At 29.8% G+C, this 14,303-nt stretch overlaps 1 long non-coding RNA gene across 1 annotated transcript; it reads right to left on the reverse strand.

Moving 5' to 3' along the window:
• Positions 1–1,304: 1,304 nt before the first annotated feature.
• LOC121116082 (uncharacterized) lies at positions 1,305–12,951 on the reverse strand. The gene is made up of 2 exons (XR_005863761.2): positions 12,791–12,951; positions 1,305–1,452 (listed from the first exon to the last, which is right to left on the reverse strand). It is a non-coding gene; the product is annotated as an uncharacterized lncRNA (long non-coding RNA).
• Between the last annotated feature and the right edge of the window lie 1,352 nt (positions 12,952–14,303).

The following is a 14,303-nucleotide window of genomic DNA, read 5'->3' on the forward strand; positions in this document are numbered from 1 at the left end:
TTAATTAAGATTTCCATGGTTCGATAATCCTTAAATAGTACCAACTTTATGCATTTAGTTTTATATTACATTCAATTACATATACACACTAAAAAACTTTTAGTGCTATTCAATTATTAAAATATGGAGCTTATGTAGTAATATATTTGATATACAAAATATAGGTTACCAAAATTTGATGATCATTTAGGTCTAACCAATTTGAGGATTTGTTTTCCTAACTCCTGAAACTCGATTGTCAGTTAAATCTCATGAAACTACAATTCCTTGCTCGATTCGGATTCAAATTTAAAAGAGTTTGAATTGAATTATTAATTGTACACTATGCATTTAAACATTTGTTTTTAAAATTGTAAACATTAATACAAATAAAAAGGGTAAAAAATATACATTAAGAAAATTGACATGGTAACCCTAACAATGATTTTTTTTTTCTTAGCTGATGAGGTGTTTTACTATATTAACTACAGGCATCTATGAAAAATATGTTAAACCACCTCAATCAAGTTCTGATGTTTTTGACAAGCCTGTATATAAGTAATTTTGTTCAATACATTGATTAGTTTTTTTAGATCCTCTATGTATTTAGCTACAACTTATGAGTATATATAACATTTCAAGAAATGGTCGGATATAATCAAATGACTCAATTCCTCCTTTTTAAGAAACATAAATAAACCGACTTATTTGTAAAGTCGATGCATGTCAGAAAGGATACCACCAAGACCCTTAACATTTTTGTTTGCTCATAAAAACAGAGAGTAACGTTAAAAATGTATTGTAGAGTTATAATTGAAAGTCCTTGTTAGACTCAAAGTATATGTGAGACTCGCCAACGGGGTAGTTCGTACATATGTTATTGTATACTTCCTTTGCTCTTCCCTCCTCGTCACAGCTGATTGTAGCTGATCTAATGAAACATCAAGACAACAAAGTTTCTATCTTCAAAAATATTATTGCAATGGTCAGAATTACTATGAAGATTGTCAGTTCTTTATTTTTTAAATGCCGAAAATACCCCCAATCAACATTACTACTCAAAAGTTACTTAATTCCATTAGTATATTATTTGGTACTTTTTAAGGTTCTTAGTGATTATGAACGTATATCCAAAAAATACAGTTTCTATGTATGTCCTAAATTTAATTATCTGTGTTAACTCAGTTATAAAAAAAAATACCCAAAATTTAGTCATACTAAAGAGTATTTAAGACTCATCCAAGATCAGTGCCCTCATATATATTCAAGCTATTTTTTTAATCAATAAGTACATCTAAACTTGTTGGAAATAAAGTAACTAAGGGTTTCAATCTTGATGTGTATTTCAAAAAGAAAAACTATTCTGACATAAAATATATTGTTGTAGGTTTTTTTAAATCGAGAAAAATATAACTACAGCATATTTGAAGAACGTCAAGACTCTCCATTATTTTTTCATTGCCTCATCCAGTCCTGAAAAAAAAATAGACGCACAATTATTATAATATTGTTAGAAAAAGAAGTATATTTTAAGATATTCTTATCAGAGAGTCCGAATACAATGGCAAACATTTTTTTGTTGATGGTTTATATTCTGCGAGGTGGTGGGACTCAACTCCACTAAATTTTAACAATTATTTTTTAAAACCTATTTCAACACTGCCTTGTTTAGGATTTATTCGTATATTTATCCATATTTAATCAAGTTTTAGTGAATTTAATTAAGTTTTTTGCTTAAAAGTAGCTCCTTTGTTTTTCCTCATGAATTAATGATTTTTTTTTTTCAATTTGAGAACTGAAACAAAAAAGGGTAGCTAAGAAATGTTTCTATTGTTCTTATAATTTTATATAATACAAGCAACCTCATCAAAAACGAATGGGTACTAATGTGATGCTCTCAATTTGAATGAACTAATAAATATTGTACATATACTTTTATCTCAAAATTTAAGGTTTTTGATATTACAATATCATATTATGTGTGGTTGGAAACCTAAAATCATTTTTATGGGCCACTCATTCCATTCTTATTTTAATTAAGGATTTTTTTTCAATGTGTCATATTTATAACAGTATTTTTGGCATTTTAACCGAAAAAGAATTTTTTATTTTAAAAGAAGAAAAGTTAAAATATTTTAGTTATATAAAAATTCAACTGTTTATCAGTTAATAAATGCTTTGTTAAATAACTTAATGTTGTATTATACTATCATTTTCAATAAAATATTATTTTTTGCCATTTTTAACCCTTTTGCATGTACTTTGCGTCTCTTGTTGCAACTGTACCAGTCTCCCCTACTAAGTAAAGTCCTGCTAAAATAAAGTTACAAAGAACAATGATATTTTCTTGACCATAACTACACATATTACATTAAAAATTGGATCGTATTTTGTATTTAGTACATAATTATTTAAAGCTATTACTTTTGACCTGCCTGTACCTATGTATTTTAAAATAAGGAGCCGATCTTTGATCCTTCTACATACAATAGGGTCAAAAATCAAAATGATATGATTCGTTGATGTGAAAGATATGGAGCATGTAATATTTTACAATACACCATTTCATGTCAATTTTCAGGACGATTAAAGTTTTTTTTCAAGGTTACCTGTTTTTGATGATAATTTATTTATCAAATTTTTTAATTTTTTAAATATTTTTTTCAATTATTAACAGTTCCAGAAAGAAATTTCATTCCTGATGAAACTTGACTATTATTTTCAATCTATAGTAATCAAATTGTTCAATTTTAGTTCTTTTTGAAATCTTAAGATGAGGGTGTTCTGAAAAGTTTCGGACCACAACGTGAAGATAGTAGTACATAAAAGCTAGTGACATATATCTACGATCTATTGGCAGTTACTCAGACGTTTTGGACCTGCATTTGTTATGTAACAGGCGTTTGAGTGAGATGAAGTGTGTGTTTTTGTTAAAATTGACAAAATCAAGTATAGACGTATAATTAAATATTTATTAATATTTTAAATAGATTTCAACAATACCAGAAATATATAAACTTGTTGCGTTTAAATCCAAGGGATTCGATAGAAAAACAAAAAGTATCCCTTGAACAATTATTTTGCAGAAAATACTTCTATGACTATTTGGATGGTTTACAGGGATAAAAGCATCACTGGGAAAAGTGTTTAGAGTTAACAGGAGACTTATCAAGTATCTTGGTTAAGTTGTAAAATTTCAGACCGCCCTCGTAGGACCAAAATGTCAAATTTGCTCTTAAAATGCAAAAAAAAAAAAACTTATTAAAAGCAAACATTTAAAGATGACAAATTGTAATTAATTGATAATATATTATGTCAAAAAGTTGGGTATATTAGAGAAAAATACATATTCTTAAATATATATATATTTTAAGATTTTTATTAATTTATTGTTTGTTCTATAAAATCATGTGCAGAGGACTGCCCACAAGAAAGTTCTCATCAATACAGAAGTAACTGCTGCAGAAAATGACCTGCAATTATAATTCCTTAATAGCTATTCCTCTACTTCATCGATGAGACTGACGCATCTAAGGATCTGTTTATATTTTTCCCAAAAGGAGATAGAGGATAACCCAATAATCCTCCTCATTTTTCAAAACTGGACCTCAAATATATTGAATTTTTTGTTGGATAACAGTGGGACCTCAAAACAGGTTAAAAGACAACGAGCCACCAATTAATTGAAACCTGCATCGTTTAGGTTATATTTAATTACATCCTTTATAATAGGGAAACCATTTAACTCGTTTATTTCAACTTTAAAATGAGAAGTTTGAGCATTTGTTGCACAAATTTTAATTCAAAACAAATATTTATGTTGGAGGAGACCCGGAGGAACACGGTACGAGAAGCATCTCCTTGGACTCAAATTAACATTATTTCCAAAAACGTAAAGTAAGCTGTTCTACATTCACAGGGCTATCAACGGTGACCTGAGGATGAATTGCAAATTCATTCCTTACAAACAAAACGATGACCACCTGGGCTGCCATTTCAAAGAAATTGATAAACGATTTCAAGTCCCACGGTAAACAAATCATCTTTTATGCAGATGAGAAATAATGGAAGGTTGACAGATCCAACAACATCCAGAACGACCGATGGCTGGCCACAGAGAAAGGTAATGTCCCCCACGTAGTTAAAACCAAGTTTTACGCCAGCATCATGTCCCTTGAGGTCTTTGGGGGTTGTGTCATGCCCCTATCTTCTTTGAACCAAGGATAGGATTGGTGCCGACAGGTATTGTGAACTCCTGTATAAACAAGTGATATTTTGGATGAAAGCTGAAGCCAATGGCTTCGAGTTCCTGTTTCAACAAGACTCAGTCCCTCTCACAAGGCTCAAAAGGTCCCAAACTTGTTGCAAGAAAAGTAGTTGCCTATTGGGGATCCCAAGACCTGCCCCTCTAACTCCCCCGATATGAATTCCATAGATTACTTATTTTAGAGGGAGTTAAAGAGGAAGTTATCTGCCTATTCAAACAACAACACTGACTCCTTGAAGACCTCCATCATCAAGTACTGGAACAAAGCCTCTCCTAAGACGTGGTTAAGGCCTGCAAATCCTTTAGGCCCCTTTTTCAGGGAATGATGAGTAATGATGGATGACATATTGTATGATTTTTTTAAATTATTAGAACTTGTAAATGAAATTTCAAACCTCTACTTGCTTCCCTTATTGATCAGTATATAGTTAAAGGTGGTCCAAATTTACCTATAGAATAGTATATGCTCTAAGTTAACGAAAGGTGCAGTACTAAACTTATGGCCTGGAGGCAGACTAAAAAATACCAACGCTGCTTAGTAACCATACATAACCTCTCTTAATATCACAATATTTTTCTTTATAATGGCATTTTCGACGGCCACTATCCATGTTCATAAGTTTTTTTTGTGTTTTTAGTAAATAAATCACAACATAAATGTTTAGTATAATTTCGAGCATTTTTACTGCGGGAAATTTTCTTTTGACAAAGTTCCTGCTGACAATCTTTCTAAAACCATAAAATATATAATATACTATACATTTAAGTAAAATCATTTAATTACAATTATATCCTCTTCTTTTTTCATAACAAGATTTTATTATGCACTAAATCCACTATTTAACCAATAGACTACTTCTGTAATGTTTATCTCGCGTTGTATAAGTGCAATCGATTTACGCTAGATGTTATACTAAAAAAATCCTTTTGGTATATTTTAGAGTTTATTTTCTATTAGAAAAAAAAACAAAACAAGCTAGGGTATTAATTATGTGTAAAGTGTTTGTTGTCTTGATACTTTAACAGTCAATCACGTGCAATTTTGGTTTTGTCATTTCTGTTCTGATTATTTCAATATCAATCATAAATGAAAAACAATCCATTAAAAAAATATTTTTTTTACTTCTAATGCTAGTATTGTTAGTATGTAAATCTACTTAAAATTAATCGAAATTCTACATACACAAAGTAATTGATGTATTTAAAATGTAAATAAATGAATATTTTATATATACTTTGAAACAAACAATTATTTATAAAAAAACTGCATCTTTTTATGATATCAAAAAGGCCGAACTGAACCCGGAAGAGTTAAAGAAAACAGCCATGGCTAATTTTCTCAAGTCCATTAGTACTTTCAGGGTTTCACATCAGACTGTCCAGAGCGCTACGAAAAAAGTTGATAGAAAGACCCTTGTGAGGTTGGAGAGGCCACTTTTGTCCAAGAAACCTATCTCCTCTGTTGCAAGACTTTTTTTAATGAGTCTTTTGAACTCTTTTTGACACTTTTGGACCAACTAAATCCCTGATGCCACATTGACTTTGGCCTTGAATGCCATATTATGTTACTAAGCCATATATATGACTATTTCTGTATTCATAGAGGAACTAATGTTTTGCGTTTGCGATATTGGTATTTTTGCCATCCTTCTGGAGGACAACTTCAGGATCGGGGACGATGTAGACTTTGTTCTTGGACACCTTGAGTTTGTCATAAATATCGGTGGGAGTTATATCCTTACGGATAAGGTCAGAGACTAAGGAGTTTGTGTTGCACTTTTAAGCATTAAAAATTGCACAAACAAACAGAAGTTATAGAATTTAACCCTTTTGCATCGACGGGACACTGGTGTCCCGTATTTTCAATTCCTTCTTCCTTACATTATTCTTCATTATATTTAAGATATTTTAAATTATTAGAAAGAGTAATAGTAGATCTCTAAAATTTATAAAAAACATTAAAACATAGGACTTTATATTCGTCCTAAATAAGTCTTCAAACTATGTCATTTTTGGAATTCTATAAAATAACATTCTACTTATCATATTCTTTTTATGTATTGAGAGTTTAAATTTAATATTTTTTTTAATATTTGTATAGTATAAGGAGTAATTGTTAAAAAATTTGCCATGTTTTGATGAAACAATGCAAATGTTATGGCCGTTTCAAATTGTTGGGACACTGGTGTCCCTCTGGGTTTGAAACGTATTTTTTTTCCTCCTATTATTAAATTTTAAATTTGTTCCAGATGAGACATGTATGTATCTTTGGTTTTTGTCCTTTTTTAGTATTTAAATCAAAGCACTGCTTGTTAGTAGACAGATTAGCAATTAACACATATATGACAAATATTTTTATGAATACTTTATCATTGAATGTAGAGTTGTTCATCAATAGAAAAAATATATATAACCTTTTCAGCAGAACTATTAGTAACCAAATTTATAGCATTTTAGACAAAGCAGACAGTGCTGATGAAAAATACATAGTTAATTCATTACATTATTCTAATATTTAAGTTACAGCTGATGAATATGTAACTACAGAAACGAATGCATCAGATATTTCATTGACTCTTGAAGCCGACGTTCCAGTCATTATTATGATACTTCGAAATTTTCGATTTGATGATAATTTCAAAGATGATTAGAGTGATAAAAAATATAAATTACGACCACTGATAGTCTATCTGAACAAAATTTTTATAAAATTATTGTCCTACAATTATTAACCTCTACAACAAAGGTATGGGCAAGTCGATATCATAGGTCAAAGAACTGCTTCATGCCACTAAGATTCAGTCATCACCTCAATTTTATCTAAGAATCTTCTTAGATCTTTTAGATTAGTATGCTATATCGTTTAGAGCATTAAATATCCAAATAAATTAATATTTTTTGACGTCAAAGTTGTCATTGACAAAAAGTCTGTTTTAATATTTTGAAGGGCTTAAGGGGGCAACCCATTTGTCATGACCAACAAAAAGAAAAAAGTATTTCTTTTGTAGTGGGCAATCATAATAGAAATTTAATGGAGTTTGAACAAAAAAGAAAAAGATATGCTCAGTCTGCTAGCAAAAATATAGAAAATTGAACTTTGGTCATTGTATGGCTTGTAATCTTGTTTTATACTTGGAAAGAAATAGAAATTGCTTCATCATAATTTACATGTAAAGCAGTTATTATATTAATTTTAATCAATTTGTCATTGTAGAATCATTACTTAATTGAATTAATTATAAATAAAGGGTATATCAAAATAATTAAAAAATGTTAAGAATTCAACTCCATAACATAACTTATGTATTATGTTTATACATAATAAAAAAATTATGTTCACACCCAAAGGAACACCAGTGTCCCGTCAAATTACGGAGAAATTTTTGAAGATACTAAAAGAATTTTTTCTAATTAGTTTTATTATGAGAAAAGAGATCAAGAATTGACTTTAAATATCTTTGATTTTCTTTTCAATTCCTTGTGGGTCAGTAGTTTTCGAATTTCCATACCACACTTCGTGGTAAAATAACTCATTAAACTTGTTTGGAAAAAGTTAGGCCTCAGCTTAACCTGAATACACAGTGTGTGGCGTGACATCATGAACTAGACTTTATAACAATTTGTATTTCTTAAGGTTCAATATTTTATTATACTAGGTTGTATTTTAAAAAGTAAGGACTATTCTGGTTAATGAACAATATAAAAAAAAACGTTCAAAAATCAGCAATTGTCAGCATGGAGGCAAAAAGCCAAAGGGTGTCGGATTGTCTCAACACTCTAGTAAATCTTGAGGAGATCATGAAGCTATATGGTACTCCTGCAGTCTTGTTTACTAGATTAAAAGCATGGTGGTGTCAGTTCGAAGCCTTGAGAGGTCTGCTGGTAGCAGAACACGCCAGCACATCTGTATTACGAAGGACGTGGGTACTTCAAACGCCAGAGTTCATGCCAAAGCTCTCAATCTCAAGTAATTAGACTGTGAGGAGGTATAAGAAGGATTAGTGTAGAGAGGCCAAGATAAGAGAGGCTATAGATTGTTGACTTTATTAAAACATAGTGACTCGGTTATGTCATTCTCCTACCCCAGACTTTTCTTCCCTCTATTCCATTTGCGTACTGAATCGAGAAGAAATATTGTGCTACCACAAAACAAAATTTGGATGAACTCAAGTCTAGCAGCAGTGTGCCGTCATGTCTAAGCATTTCATGAAGAAGTGATGTGGAACCTTTAATCCAAAGTGGAGGCCATTATAGCAGCCAAAGTAAATAATTCTGGAAAATAGATAGATATTTCAATAAATAAGTATTTGATTAAGTACTCCTTCGAATACTTGTAAAAGTTTTCAAAAAGTGTACGATTTTACCTCTCACACTGTTTAGTCAAAATGATTATGAAGGATATTCATCATATACTAAAACAGTAATAAATGTATTGAAGGTTGGTTGTTACGCGAATATGTTTGTTTGTTGTTATTGTTTTTTTTTTATTTTGTTTTGAGGTCAATTATACTAATATAAGTATATGTATGCATACCTTGTTTTCTTTTTTTTCTTAAAAATACCCAATACTAATATATACACAACAAAACAAGAATGAAGCTGGAAGCAAGACTAATGTATCTCATTATTAGTAATTATATTTTAATTTTTGAAGGGGTGGGGGGAGTGGTTATCTATCAGTTTATTTATCGTTAAAGTCCATTAGTATTTAGGTAAATTTTGAGATGCTCAAAAATTCATTTCCTTAATAAAATGTGCAGTTAATATCACCCTCAAAAAGTTATACCATCAACAATTTATGTAAATAAATTATTTTAATAATTGTGTTTTAAAAAAGTATTACTAAATTGCATTATACTATTGAATTTGATTTACATTGATTAGATTTAATTTTGCTTCTAATTAATATGTGAAAACTTGTATGGGGGTTATCCCAACACAAAAAGTCAAATAACTTAAAAATAAATTACAGAAAAAAACAATGCAAGATAAAATAGTAAATATGCATTGATTAACAATGTAAACTTTTTTGACAATGTATCTCATCTATTTTTCAATAAAATGTTTTTTTGTTTTTTTTTAAATTAGTAATACTGAGCAAATATGAACAGAATATTTACAAAAATCTTAATGCTTTATTTTTCTGATTTAATTAATCTAAATCATTTATAGTGGAATTTTTAACAAAGAATGAAAAGCAAGATTTGATAAACTTATAAATAATATGTTAATAATAAAAAAAAAAGTTTTCAGAGGTTTGTAGGATAAATTTCTTTTCATATAGATAACTCCAAAAAAATTTTGAATAAAAATTTTCATCAACCCAATTTTTTTAACTTTTTTCGATTAATATAATTAATTTTTCAGTGTTATATAAGCCACTCAAAGCAACAAAACTTTTGAAAAATGTTAAACTCTTAGAATGACATGGCCCATGGAATGAAAAGGCCCAGGCTTCACACATAAAAGGAGTTATTTTCTTTAATTCAGTGAAAATGAATTTATTTTTTTTACTTTATGACTATGTGTGACTCTACTTAAAATATTTCCAAAACAATGGATCAAAAAACCATTTCGTATTTTAATTTTACTCTGCTTCTTAATAGAAATAAAATATTTTTTAAGCTAAGCAATGGCTATAAAAGGGTTATCGGGACGATTCCACTTGATAAAGGAAATAAAATAAAGAAAACCCGTTTAGAACGAAAAAATAACGAACTTTTGTTGTTTAACCCAGGACATTTCAGCTCTTGTTTTATATGAAGATGTAACTACGTACAATAATTACATATATAAACATCCTATTAATAAATTAGGAGACATTAAGGAAGATTTAAAGAGAGGAAATCAAATTTGATGTACACGAATAGAAGAATAATTAAAATACTCATTAGGATGTTATGTTATGAGTGATAATAAAATACAAAATTTCGGATGTTTGGGACTTATTTAAAGCAAAATGTTTGCTACATTTTGCATATTACTAATAAGCCTTAATTTAATAATAATGACGTAGAAGTAAAAAATAATTGACTTTTTTTTCACGAATATACATTTAGGACCTATAAGGAAATTTAATTTTCTTGAAAATAAATAGAGAAAAAAATTACTCTACGTTACAAATGTAGATAATTCCACAAACTCGTCTAAAACATATTTTAGAATACTTGAACTTGTAGGATGCAATATGTTTCAAAGTTTTCTATTTCCAAATTGCTTTTTATTTGATGAATAAAATTGCATCATATCATTATTCCCTCCGTGAAGCTTTTTAAACTTGTTCAAACCAGTCTTAAAATATATACAGCTTGTTGAAGGAAATTTTGAAGGTCAGAAAAACAAACGCAAAAGCTTAATTAACTGATTTGAAAATACATATATACAAAAAAATGTTGGTAAACCTTATAGGCTGTATCTTACTCGATATGGCTACCCTTAGAAGCAAAGACAGCCTCAATACAGTCCCTGAAGCTGCTACAAGTTTCGGCAATCTTGAACTCAGAGTAGTTGGCCCCAACTTAAGAGCACTTCAGTTTTCGGTGTGGGGTTGCATTATGAATGCCCCAAGGGTACCCAAACAAAAATAATCACAGGGTTTATGTCCAGTGATAAAGGATGATGGCACATGTCATTTTGTCAGATTTCGTTCAAAGTTTTTGAACCAAAACTCGAATTTCAGAGCACTGGACGTTCCTGTGCCAACGTTTTTTACATGCTGAATATTGTGGAGTGTCCTTGCATTGACCTGCACCATAAAACCGAAGTATTTTTTGGCTATATGTGCGTCAATCAAGTCGGATACATGACGCCTTCTTGCCTATTTTTCACTAAATTGGTGTCAATTCTAAACAAAAAGTTCATCAAATTAGAGCGTATTAAGACAAAATACCATGATCAAAAAAAAATCACGCAACATCTTTGATAAAAAGAGACCTTAATCCGATTATATGTACTATAAATTTTTTAATCCTGGACCCTGTGTACGTATATATACCATATATATGTATGGTTCCAACTACGTCATATTTTAAGGTTTGTGAGTTTTCTCTATAATAAGCAGAACAATATCCCATAAAAGAAATAGAGTTTGTTTTAATGTAGTAAATAATCTTCTTACCTTTATGGAGCTTTTGTTAATTACTTGGGGCCTTATGAAAAACCAAAAAAATCATAATTGTTTTTTCTCTTTCTTAAAGTGGCTTGATGAAAGTAAATAGGGAGTATTGTTTATAATTGAGGTTTCAGGATGCATTTTTATATAAAAAGGGAAAAAAGAGGGAAAAGTATTGATTACACTAAACAGGTATTCCTCATCAAACCTTCAATAAATTTTGAAATTATTATTTAATCAAAAGTTCGTCATGAACCGACCAATTAATTTAATTTTTCATAAAGTTAAACTAAATACTCTAGTTTATCTAATATTTATTAATTTAATTAGAAATATAAAAATATATTAAATTCAAAGCCATCATAAATATGATGCTTATTTCTGCTCTGTCTTAGAATCCGAAAATCATTTGAATAAAAGTGGATAATATACAATTTGTTTACTTAAACACTATACTATAACGATACTCCAATCTGAATTTGAAATATATTGTGCGGAGAAGTTCTTATAAAATAAGTTATGATGTTACCCCTTTATTCTGGGGCATTTAATTGCCCGGGGATAGTACAGGATTACCTAAATAAATCCGGACAAAATTCAAGTGATAATATCACTGGTATCCTTGCACTGAATTCACATCTGAGTGTCTGATTTAAGAAGATGCAGTCATGTGTATAATATCATCTGTGGACTGAGAAACAGAAGGAGGTCAGGTTGCCCCACTGCAAGACTCTACTCTCTAGGCACAAGACGTCCAATTCAGGTAACACCATCATTTTCTCGGACGTACTATTGAACGCAAAAATAATCTCTCAATTTAACATATGGCTCTCCACGGCCAAGGACAATGTTTGCTATGAGTACAAGTCCAAGAACTACTGCTCCGTCATAATCTTGGGCGTCATCACTAGTACAGCGAAGTTTATGACCCCATTTTCCTTTAAGAAGGGAAAAAAGGTTAATTCTACTGTTTATGTGGAGTGCTTGATGTCCACTGTACTTCCGTGGGTGTAGGCAAACGTCCCGAGTCCTGCGTGTGGTAACAGGACTCTTCCCCCTGCCAAACGTCAAAAAATCAGTCGAGAGTTCATCAGGACCATATTTTACAATTTCTGGCTGGATTTATCTCGGCAACCCTGTATTTGTATAAGGATTTGAAGTGAAAATAACAGAGGTCCAATCTTTTCTTTGTTTTCCCTTCTCTGTTTTTGGATTTCAATGTGAGGACTGAGACGTAAACATCAATTTAATATCGTAGCTATTATTATATATAATACACACAACCTCATGTATGTTAACCAAAATTTGCATAAAGTGGTTAATATTTCCATTTTTTTTTTATGTTTTTACTATAAGTATAACAAATTATACCTATCAAGTAGTTGAATACGTTAATATTTAAGCATCAAATACAATTAAAATTATACACTTACTTTTTTTATTTATTCTGATGATGAAGAAGAATTTACATACACTAAAATCATCACTAAGAAAAAAACACTCCTGTTCCTACTAAATTGATTTCAATACTAAAGATAAAACAAGTATTAACTTATCTATATAGGTGTTGTTCCATTCTGACCACGCCCTGCTATCAAATACATATGTATGTAGACGTGAGCAGTGAGTGTGAACTTATCTCATAAACAAGTAAACATAACTTTATATGTGTTATTCTATGTACCATTGATAACGTATCACAATTAAAAGTAAGTAGTTGTTAATCAATACCCCTCCATTATTAAAATGGGATGTTATACACCCCAAAATTAATTTTTTTCCTAGGAATCTATATTTTATTGCAATACTTTTCAGTATGCTGCTGAAATATGAAATCTTATAATTCTCAATTCGTTATTTATGTTAATACATACTTGTTTAGGATTTATTCGTTTATTAAGCTAGTTTTAATCGATGTTTATGGATTATAAATAACTGTTTTGCTTAAAAGTAATTAGTATGTTTTTTCTTTTGATCTATTGGAGTATGAGCTGGGTCACAACGGTAGTTAAAAAAAAAAAAAACAATTGTAGCTAATCATCAACCTCAACAAAACCTGATGGATACCAGTTTGATTCCCAAAACTCGTACAAAATCATGATTTTTTTTTTATAACCAAACTCAAAATGTATTCCTTATCATTGTATTACATTTATACGTGCATTTTTGGGATTTTTTTTATACTTACGAGTGCAAAATTGCAGGACTGGTTAGAAAATGATATAAAATTCAAAGGAAGTAATTATTTTATCTTTAACTGTTTATCATGTAATTAAATTATTTGTTTTTTGGGCCTTCTTTTTTACGCAGTTCATTAACCATGTTATAAAAAGAATGTTCTGTAACGCAGGGTTAAAAAAAAATGAAAATCCGTCAAGTCCTTCTAGTCAATTATAAATGCACTTTTCCCCTACAATCAACCTCCATTGTCTTGGTTAATGAGGCTTCATTTCATGCAATCAATAATAATGCAAGAATAATAGGAAGAAGAACCATGACACTTGGGCAACCTTTATGCAATTTTATTCAATTCTCTCATTGTAAGTTAACATTCGATTGACTATTCTTTCACAGTTAAAAAAAATTCCTGTAAAGTTTTTGAGTATATTGTGACCTAAATATTAATAAAAAAATGTATTTTTTAAAAGTTTCAAGAAATTAAGCACGCATAAATTATGTTAGTTAGTAACATAATAAAGTAAAATTTTTAAATCATTTTATGCGTGACATTTTTTTGCTAAAATGACATAAATTTTTCAAAAATACTTTATATCTAATTAAAAAAAAGGCAATTTAATTGTAAAAGAGCAATTGCCTTCTAACGACGTACTTAAAAACTAAACTGCAAGGTCAATTTATTTCCTTTACTTTTACAAGGAGTTTTATACATCTTTAACATTCTATAACTAAAAAACTTCATTAATATATTTATTTCCAAGAAAATTG

Source organism: Lepeophtheirus salmonis, chromosome 4 (genome assembly GCF_016086655.4).
Source record: "Lepeophtheirus salmonis chromosome 4, UVic_Lsal_1.4, whole genome shotgun sequence".
NCBI lineage: Eukaryota > Metazoa > Arthropoda > Copepoda > Siphonostomatoida > Caligidae > Lepeophtheirus > Lepeophtheirus salmonis.